Raw genomic sequence first — 9,582 nt, 5'->3', positions numbered from 1 at the left:
AGTGGTCCCAGTGGAGGAGCGAGGATCAATTCCCCTCCTCCCTCCTCTCCCTCCTCCCTCCTGCTCCCACCCCTTCCTCTCCAGACTCCCTTCCTCCGGAGTCGCCTCTCGCAGGGCGTCTGTCTGTCCGACCGAGGACGTCTGTGCTTACAGGCGCCGTCCCTAGGCATGGGCAGCCAGGGAAACTGTGTGCCTAGGGTGACCGGCTGAGGTTGTCACCATGGGCTGCTCTCCCAGCTGCCAGGATGGGGGGCTGCCGGGCAATCCCTGGCCCCGAAGCTCTGTCCCCCATCTCCATGGACCTTGTACTTCCAGCCGGAAAGGTAATTTTCTGCTCTCGCAGAACAGATGAACGACGGAGGTGTCGTTGCTCTCAGATGGATTTGTTAGCTAGGAAGACACCGTGGAGGTCACGTGGCTGCTCATTTTCTCTCCCAAGCAGCTAGAACTGGGGGAGGGAGGGGCAGGCCGGGGTGAACGGACCCGGCAGGAGTTGGGGCGCGGGGCTTCCCCATAGACTGCCGTCTCAACTCCGGGCTGCTTGCTCATTTTTCACAGAGTGGCTAGGGCGCGACAGTTTGTTTTCCTGAGGCTGTAGAGATGGGCATGTGCACTGCAGGCAGGGCAGGAAGGCAGGTAGTGCTGGGCCCAGGCAGGACCCCTTTACCTGGTGTTGGGGTCCCACGGAGAGACTTGGCACTTCTGCAACCAGATGCCTCTGAGTTGACTTGCCGCTGTCTGGGGCCAGAGAGCGGGGCTCTGCCAGCATGCCTGTCTGGAGCAGCCCCCACCCCGGCCCAAGACCATCTGTTGGGGACGGTCCCCCTGCTGAGTTTGGCAGCAGTGGATTTTAAAACTACTCCTTAGAAGAATGCAAAAGGCACTGGTGGCGCATTGGGTTAAGTGTTGGGCTGCTAACCAGTAGGTCTGTGGTTCAAACCCACTCCCACTGCTGAAGTAAGATGAGGCAGTTTGCTGTCATAACGATTTCCAGTCACAGAAACCCTGTGGGGCAGTTCTACTCTGTCCTATAGGGCCACTGTGAGTCCGATGGACTGGACGGCCGGGAACGGGCCTGGGGAGGGAGTCCCTGACTGGTGTAAGCAGTCCGTATGCTTGGCTGCTAACCAAAAAGGCTGTGGGTTCAAGTTTATCCAGAGACCCCTCGGAAGAAAAGCGTGGCGATCTGCTTCTGACAGCCTCATGGAGCACGCGGCAGTGCTACTTTGTACACACGGGGCTGCTGTGTGTCAGAAATCAACTCAGTGGCCATTGGTTTGTGTCTAGGTTTGGTCCATGGGGGCCATCACATATTTTTTCTTGTCTCCCATGGTGATGCTCGGAACAGCTTCTAAGTGGCTTTCCTGTAGGACAAAGGGGAGGTTCACCCATCAGTACCCCATGCCAGAAGGTACCCCTCCCCGCCCCCCTTTTCCAGCAACAGGGATTGGAAAGTGCTGGTGGAAAGTGAGGCCAGGGATTAGCAGGCAGTTCTTAGAAGCTGCAGGGTTGGATGGTGTTAAGAGTAAGTCCTTCGGATCTTTAAATAGAAAGCGTATACCAAGTAGCCCCGTCTGACTCACAGGGAGCCTTCAAAGTTTGGTGCAGGTTCCAGGACAAATGCACTTGACTTTGAAAGTGGTACCCAACTTGGGGGCTAGCTTCAGGGGTGTCTAGACACCCAGGTGCCTGTCTCCTGGGTGCATTCAGGTGAGGTGAAAACTTGCTTTTCTGAGTGAGGAGAGCGTAGTACTGAGTGCCCTGCTGAAGGAGATGGGGCTCCCGGGCACTTGATTGGATTATGTGTTTTGTTCCCGTCTCGGTTGCTGACAGATTGCTTTAATAACGTGATCAGAGGCTTGCAGGCAGCAGGGCAGGGCTCCCGTCTGGCCCTGTGGTCGGACCGCCCCAGACCTCGTTTGATCATCTCCCCAAAGCCTTGTCTCCAGTCAGTAATGCCGCCTTCTGCCTTACGGATCAGGGACCCTGGGCTCTTCTTCCTGTGGCCACAGCAGGCTCCTGTGGGGCAGTAGAGACATTCTCTCACAGCATCTGGGCCGTGAGTGAGTTGCTTTTCCTTTGCTCAGAGGCTGGAACTTGCCACCAGCCTTCCTGGCATCTGGGGGATGTGCAGGCGGCTCGGTAATCTCATTACGTGTGTCTGGATCCTGCTCAGGTCGTTGTAAATTCTGATGGGTTTGCGAGCAGGGCGTGGGGTGGCGGTGTGGCTAGCTGCTCTGGTCTCACTGGTGCATGGGAGAACCTGATGTGCAGTGACAAAGGCCGGCGAGCTGTAGGCACCTCGGCCTGTTGCCGTGCTCAGCCTCCACAGAGACCCTGTCTGGCCAGTCCACTTTGCTTCTCTGCTTTGAGGTCTTGTCTGGGGCGGGGACCACTTCAGGGAGACAAGACTTCAAGGTCTGGAGTGGGAAAGGAGCCCAATGAACTGGCTTTGGAGGAGGGGCCAACAGCCTCTCTGCTGTCCGGTGAGTCCTGAGCGCCTAGCGCCAGTGCCCTCCTTCTCTCCCTTCCTCCCTTGTTCCCCCAGCCGCTAGTGAGGGACACAGCCTTCCCTGGCATCATCCCATGTCACTGATGCCTTGTGAGGTATGCTCACAGGGGTGAGCACAGGTTGTCAAGGTAACACAGCACAGAGCTCTCCCCGGGAACTTGGTGGGCAGGGGTGCTTCCCCTACAGGTACAGGAACTCTGAGGGGCAAGGATGGCCTCCTGGAGCCCATGACCACCCAGGAGACTCCTGGTTTCTCTCCCCAGCCCTGGCTGGCAGCACTGGAGGCAGCCTGAGCTAGGCTGGGCATGCATGGACAGCTGGGACACAGGTCAGGGAATCTGTGACTCAGATGGCTGTCTGCCAGATTGAGCCTCACCCCAGTGCAGGGGCTCCCCAACTCATCCCCCCATTCCTGTTTAATCTGGTGATGGCAGTGGTGGTGGTGAGAAACTTCTGGGGAAAAGGAGCGTATACATGCTAAGCTCTCATCTGTGACTCCTTATGTTCTCATATACATGTGCACACATATGCAGACATACACATGCACATCCTCACATATATGCACACACATACACATTCACACACTCACACATATGCACATACGCATAGTCTCACACGCACACAGACATTGTGCATATACATGCACAAGCACACTCACACATATATGCACATACTCATGTATATACACATGCATGTGTAACGAGCACATCATCACACGCAAACATGTGCACATGCACAATATGTCAATATGTTCACACACATGCACATGTATGCATACATCTATGCACATGCATACACACCCAGATGTGTGTTGTCCTACTGCATGTCCCAGCTGCCGGTCTTGTGCTAACACAGTTGTGTGTGGATGGTTCTGGAGACTAGTGAGATGGGTGGCTGGCTTTGATACGTGTTACTTTGCAGTCCAGTGTTATCCCTGAGAGAGTCTATTTCACTCCTTCTCCTACAGCCGCTTTCCCATGTCCCTTTTCAGTGGGGATCTGTGTGCAAGCCCCAGGTGCCAGCACTTGGTCCTGGGCTCTGGAAGTTTCTCAAGCTGTAGGGGAGGGGAGTTGTCGCAGGGAGAGACTTCAACGCCCTCTGTGTGCTGAGCCCAGGGGTTGTGTGCACACACGTGTGTGCCCATGTGCATGCATGTGCCCCCTCCACATTTTTCACGTCCAGGCATTGCTGGTTTTGCATTCCATTTCTTCCCACTTCTCGCTTCCCCAGGTGGGCGCAGCAAACTCTCTCGCCCACATCTGGAAAACAGGGACCTTAACACCCACTCCCCAGGCAGCTTCACAAATAGCATCCAGTGTAACAATTTGCACCCACCACAAAAACACTTGACATCACCCCCATTTTTCATACAAGCAAACTGAGACCAGGGTCTTGTAGGACCCAGGGTTCCTGGTTCACTCGCTCACTCACTCACTCACCCTTGTCTGGCCCCTGGAGCAAAGCAGACCCTAGTCATTTCCCTCTGGTGGTGTGGAGTGGTAACAGTAATGGCCCAGCAGAGAGAGGTCCTGGCCCAGCTCTATCCCAGCTCAGCCCGGTGCTCCTCCAACTGATTGTCTGGGTAGCCCGCCACTCCTTTTTAGAATGGCTAAGGGATGGTGAGCCCACCAGGTGGGCTGGCTCTTTTAGGCTGAAGAGGTGTCTCAGTTGTAGTAGAGTGAACTTGGCAGGAACAGATTGGGTTTGATTTTTATAAACTTGAGAGAGGAAGTGGGGGAAGACCATGAATGATCTAAGAAATAGAGTGGAAATGTAAACAAGTAGGAGTTCTAGGATATGGGAGTTCTTATGCTATTTTTGCAACTTTTTACCTAGTCTAGATTATATGAAAGTAAAATATAAAAAAAGAGAGAAAGAAATGAAGAAAAAGGCTCGGGCCTTTCTGGGTGTTTCCCAATAAGTGGGCACACTCCTGATGAAAGCGGGCGGCTCGATGCCAGGCTGTCTGCAGCTCCGAAGCACCGACGGGGACTCCCTGTAAACCCAGGGCCTCGCAGTCAAGCTCTTTGGCTCTCTGCGTACTGCCCTGGTCCTCTTCCTCCTGAGGATGGAGCTGTGGTCCCCCTCTTCCCGAGGACAGAGCCCTGGTGCCGCTCCTCTGAGGATGAGGACGAACCAGGGGCCTGCTGCATGCTGGGAGGGTGTAACTGTGGCCACTCTCTTGCGCGGGCTGAGTGCAGCACCTGAGGGAGTCTTGACCAGGTTCTGGTTCAGCCAAAAGGTGTATGTATGTACACTCTCAGGCCACCCCATACCTTCCGCCACCGCTGCTGCCTCCTTCCCTGGGTTCTGGGAGCCCCTTCAGATATATACCCAAAGTCAGCACCTTGAGAAGTTGCTGGGCTGGGGTCTGCTCCCTCCACCCAGGCCTCTCCCAGCCTCTGCTGGCTCCTTGCAGAAAGCCTGGGTGACAGGAGAGGAAGGAGCACTCTGCAGAGGGCAGCTGGTGTGGCCCCTGAGGCAGGAGCAGGGCTCTCTGCCTTACTTCACCCGCTGCTTCTCCTCCTGTTGCCATGGAGATGGGAACTTTCCTTCCCAGGCCCCGTGGCCTCTCTCAAAGCAAGGCTGTGACCAGAGGGTGGAGGGAGGCAGACGTGAGCACACTGCAGAGTATGCCTGTGTCCAGAGCCCCTCTTGCCCACCACAAAGCCCATGAGCCGCCTCACTTCTTGCTCATGGGGGAGGGGAAGCGGGCCAGGAGACCATGTTCTAGCCCCTCCCCTGCTCCTGGTTGGACTGAGACACTCTAGAGAAGCCCCTCTGTGGCAAACCTGCAGAGCCTCCATTCTTGTAAGTGCTTGCTCCTTGCTGTCACATTGATTCCAACTCTTGGTGAGCCTGTGTGTGCCGGGATAGAGGGCTTTCAGCATCTGGCTTTTTGCAAGCAGATTCCCAGGCCTTGCCACGGAGGTACCTCTGCATGGGTGTGCACCACCAAGCTGCTTCAAGTTTCAGAGTGCATGCTGGGTGCATTGCTCCTGCCCGGTGCTGTGACTCTGTGGACACTATCTTCTCAGTCAGGGGCAGCTCCCTGGAGAATATGCCTGCCAGCCCGATAGTCTTAGGCCTGAAGGCACATCTCAGATGGGGTTGCTCTGGGACCCCCTCAATGGAAAAGCCCAGCCTACGTAGCCGACATTTGCTGCAGAGAACCCTTGAGTCCCCTGAGCCTGAATCTCCCAGTGTGTAAGCCATCCCTCAGTCCCACTTTCCAGGGTCACAGGGTGAGAACGGGAGGCCAGCTTTTAGAGGGCACCCTTCCAATGCAGGTTTCAGAAACTTTCATTTTGCAGCGGTGCTTTGTACCAAGGGTCATTCTCAGTTCAGGGCCAGGGCAGCTGCTGCTGACTGAGCTCCCAGATGTTGGTGCGCCAGCGCTGTGTTAGGGACAGGCTCTTCCTCCAGGAGGCCTGCCTACTGGGCTGTCCGAGATCTGGAAGGTGACAGAACTCCCAACCACCTACCTGCAGGCGCCCCCACCCCACCCTGACACACAAACACCCTGCCAGTAGCCTCCTCCTGAATATGTGCGCGCGCGCGCGCACACACGCACACACACACACACACACACACACACACACACACACGGAGCTCAGATCACCACCTGGCACTCTCAGTGTGGCAGAGCAGAGCTGGGACAAATACCCTCTCAGAAACTCGTAGCCTGGTCCCCATGTGGACAGCTAGTGTTGTGGCCCCAGTCCTGAGCTGAGCCTGTGCACACGGATTCAGGTCCCATGTGTCCGATAGGGACCCCAACATACAAAGACCAAAGGAGTTTTGCAGAGTCTCCCCTGTCTATCTGAGCCAAGCCAGGCTGGACCTACAGGGCAGACTCCTAGGGACAGGCTAGAGCCCCCACCCCCACCCCACATGGCCTGTGCCTGAGCCAGGCCAGAGCCCCTGCTCACTCTCTTGTCTGCCCTCTGTCCCCAGATGTTGGAAGGATGGTGGCAGCCCTTTTGTGTAGCTCACCTCAGCTAATGCTGGGCCTCAGGGCACTGGTTTAAGACCACTGCTGTGTGTGTAGGGGTAGTTTTAGAGGAATGGGATGACGCCTAGCAAGCTCTTGGGAAAGGGCTGGCCCTATGATGCAGCATCACCCTGTAAGTTCAAGGCCAGACCCCCAGTACTCCGTGGAGAGTGTGCTGTTGCATTCTGTCATGGTCTGTCACAGGCAAGCAGCTCTAGATGACCATGCCAAGATCTGGTGGCAGCCAACACGGGGACGATGACAAGCCCCATCCCCGCTTGGACTCAGTGTGAGTCAGAGCCCTTTGAACTGGCCTGGCCCTACAGAGACAGTCCTACCCAGGGCTGCAGATCTCGCTATTGGCTAGGGCAGCTATTCCTTGGCCCATGTCACCTTTGGGCCCTTGGGAATTGTCCAGCTCAAATCCTCAGCTCTAGAAGGGAAACTGAGACCTGTGGAGTGCTGAGGGCCTTGTTCCCACCACTTGACTGGGCTTTTGTCTGCAGTCTGATCACCTTCAGGCCCTGGACCTGCCTTCTGACCCTGGCCTGCCATAGCCCCGAGAGCAGTGACCACATGTGCAGACGAGACCAGAGTATGATCCTCGCCTCTCACTCCCTGCTCTGTGCAGAGTTGTGTTGGGGAGAGGGGCAGCCCCAATGCCAGGGGCTTAACCTCTTGGCTCATTTCTGAGAACACAGAGAAGCCCCCCAGCCTTGCATGTGCTCCACCCAGAGGGTCTAGTCCAGCTGTGGCATGTCCTAGCAACTTGAGAAGTGTTGGGGTGACCCACTCAAAGTCAGAAGGCTGTTATGGAGCAGAGTGTGGGATGAGGATGGGCATCTGACAAGTCCTGCCTGTGTACACCTTTACTGAGCAGCAGCGCCCCCAGGGCCTGGTGGCGGTCAGAGGAAAACCAGCTGGGGATGGGCACCAAGTGGGGCCAGCAGTATGGGGAGGCTTCAGGCTTGTCTTTTGATCCCCAGGCCCAGGCACCAGCAGGCCAAGAGGAACGCAGTAGATTCTAGTATTGGCTCTGCATAGGGCTGCCAGTGGGACCCTAAGGAAAAGATCCGCTCTGGTGTCTCCATCCTTCCAAGAGGAGGCTGAGCCAGGCCCACTGTCCCCACCCTTGGTGGGCATCCAGTCACCCTGGAGAAGGTGTTAAAAGTCTAGATTCCTGACCCCACAGCAGTTCTGACGCAGGAGACCTGGGCTTGGGCTCTCAGGAGCCCGGGAACCTTTTTGAACAAGCTGCCAACCCTACCAGATGCTGAGCAGTCAGCACTGTGTGTCTCAGAGCAGGAGCAGGCTCCGCGGGGTCCATTTCTCCGTTTCTAAGTGGTGTTTACTTTGTTGTTGCTGTGGAGAATGTCACACAGCAAGACCTCTGCCCATCCAAGAATTTCCACACGAATGGTTTAGCGACATGGACAAAATGGGTACGGTTTTTCATGGCTGGGGGACCACCAGGCCTTTCTTCTGAGGGACCTACAGGCAGACTTGGGCCTCTGACTTTGCAGTCCTCATCACGCAGGGGTGTCCCACCAAGCTCATTCAGCACGGCTCCAGCCCCAAGAGTCGACTCCTCTGCTCTGGAACTGGACCTGAATTGACAGAGCCGGAGGGCTGGTGCCGGGCTATGAATGCAGACGTGAGTGCAGGAGCCCAGGGTCCCTTAGTTGCAATAAAGCTTCTAAGAGCCTTGGCCCACTGCCCATCCCCACATAAAGGCCACACGTGGGGAGCCAAAGCCCAGCTGAGAGACCCACATTTTCAGTCAGAGGCCAGCACTCCTGCGCCAGGATGGCTCTAGCAAGTTCTTCAGGTGCCCTGAGGCTTTGCCAGGCTGGCCTGACCTCACCATGTGGGGTAGGTCGGGGCCAGAAAGACTGTGATGCTGGACAGAGAGGCAGGGAGAGCAGGATGGCCTTCCTGTGAGCATCTTCCAGCCAGGGCACAGAGTTGCTTCTCAGGTGGGCCCTGCAACACTGGGACAATTGAGTCCCAGCCCTGGTTACAGCCTGGCAATCACAGGCTGCCCCTCTTGCCTGCATTCCAGCCCTGCCTGTCAGCCTGGCCACCACCACTCTCCTTTCCCAGTGTGCCAGAGCAGGTCCATTATAGACCCAGGAGGATTTTACCTAGAGATCTTCAACAAATCACACATACACAGAGCCCATTCCGAGGCTCCCCAAGAATCCCACTGCCCTCAAGTTGATCCCGACTCTTAGCAACCCTATAGGACAGAGGAAAACTGCCCCCAAAGGGCTTCCAATCTTTATGGAAGCAGACTGCCTCATTTTTCTCCCTTGGAGCAGCTGGTGGGTTTGAACTGCCACTCTTTCAGTGAGTAGTCCAATGCTGAGACTGCTTTGCCACCAGAGCTCCTCTTGTGAAGCCCCAGTGGGTAGGACTTGGGGAGGGAGCTTCTTCATCGAGGGAGTAGGAAAGGCAAGGGACCAGGAGGTTCGAGGGCTTGGGCTCAGGCTGCAGGAAGGCACTGAGCTGCCACCCTGACCAGGAGAGCTGACCAAGAGCCCAGTGAGCCCAAGGAAGCCCAGCTCTCTAAAGTTCAGAACTCACCAACTGTGGAATGGAGTTCCCGCAGGTATGAGCCTCCTATCCCAGGGAGTGATATATCCTCCCTCTCGGGGGGTGTCCAGAGAGTAGTTCCGTACCCAGATGGCCATGGTCCACAGAGTGAGTCCAGGGACAAGGGCAGCTAGAGCACTGGCAGCAGTCTCAGCCCTCCTGACACCTCCTGGGGCATTTGCATAACTGAGGATCTTGTCTCCAGTGCCCTCACTGCAAAGCTGGCCTCCCTCCCTGGACTGTCCTCTGCTGTCTGTCTGGGGTCCAAGACATTCTCCAGCCCTATGAGCTCTGTCCCTCTTGGGGCACCTAGAAGACCAATGTCCTCAGTGGACACATGGTGCCTTCAAATAATGCTCATTGCTTAGCTCCCTGATCTGGGGTTGGAAGTCAGGGTTCGAGGTTGCTGGAGGCTCTGCTCAAGGTTTCACCAGGCTGAAATCAGTGTTAGCAAAACTGCCCCTTGCTGGAGGCTCTGGGG

General features: G+C 56.2%; 1 protein-coding gene across 5 annotated transcripts in view; it reads left to right on the top strand.

Moving 5' to 3' along the window:
- Positions 1-9,582, top strand: part of PITPNM2 (phosphatidylinositol transfer protein membrane associated 2) — a 92,390-nt gene that overhangs the window by 29,092 nt on the left and 53,716 nt on the right. Inside the window, exon 1 of one of the 5 annotated variants that reach the window (XM_045296755.1) lies at positions 47-323. The exons of 1 other annotated variant lie outside the window; for it this stretch is intronic. The gene's annotated coding sequence lies outside the window, so the exon portion shown is untranslated. Of the gene's footprint in view, positions 1-46; positions 324-9,582 lie in introns of those variants that run through there. 3 more of the 5 variants (XM_013006426.3, XM_004709608.4, XM_045296757.1) reach the window with 3 other exon arrangements.

Source organism: Echinops telfairi, unplaced genomic scaffold, assembly GCF_000313985.2.
Source record: "Echinops telfairi isolate 266 unplaced genomic scaffold, ASM31398v2 ScPeMD7_7412;HRSCAF=8450, whole genome shotgun sequence".
Lineage (NCBI taxonomy): Eukaryota > Metazoa > Chordata > Mammalia > Afrosoricida > Tenrecidae > Echinops > Echinops telfairi.
This window is presented reverse-complemented; position numbering and strand designations above follow the sequence as displayed.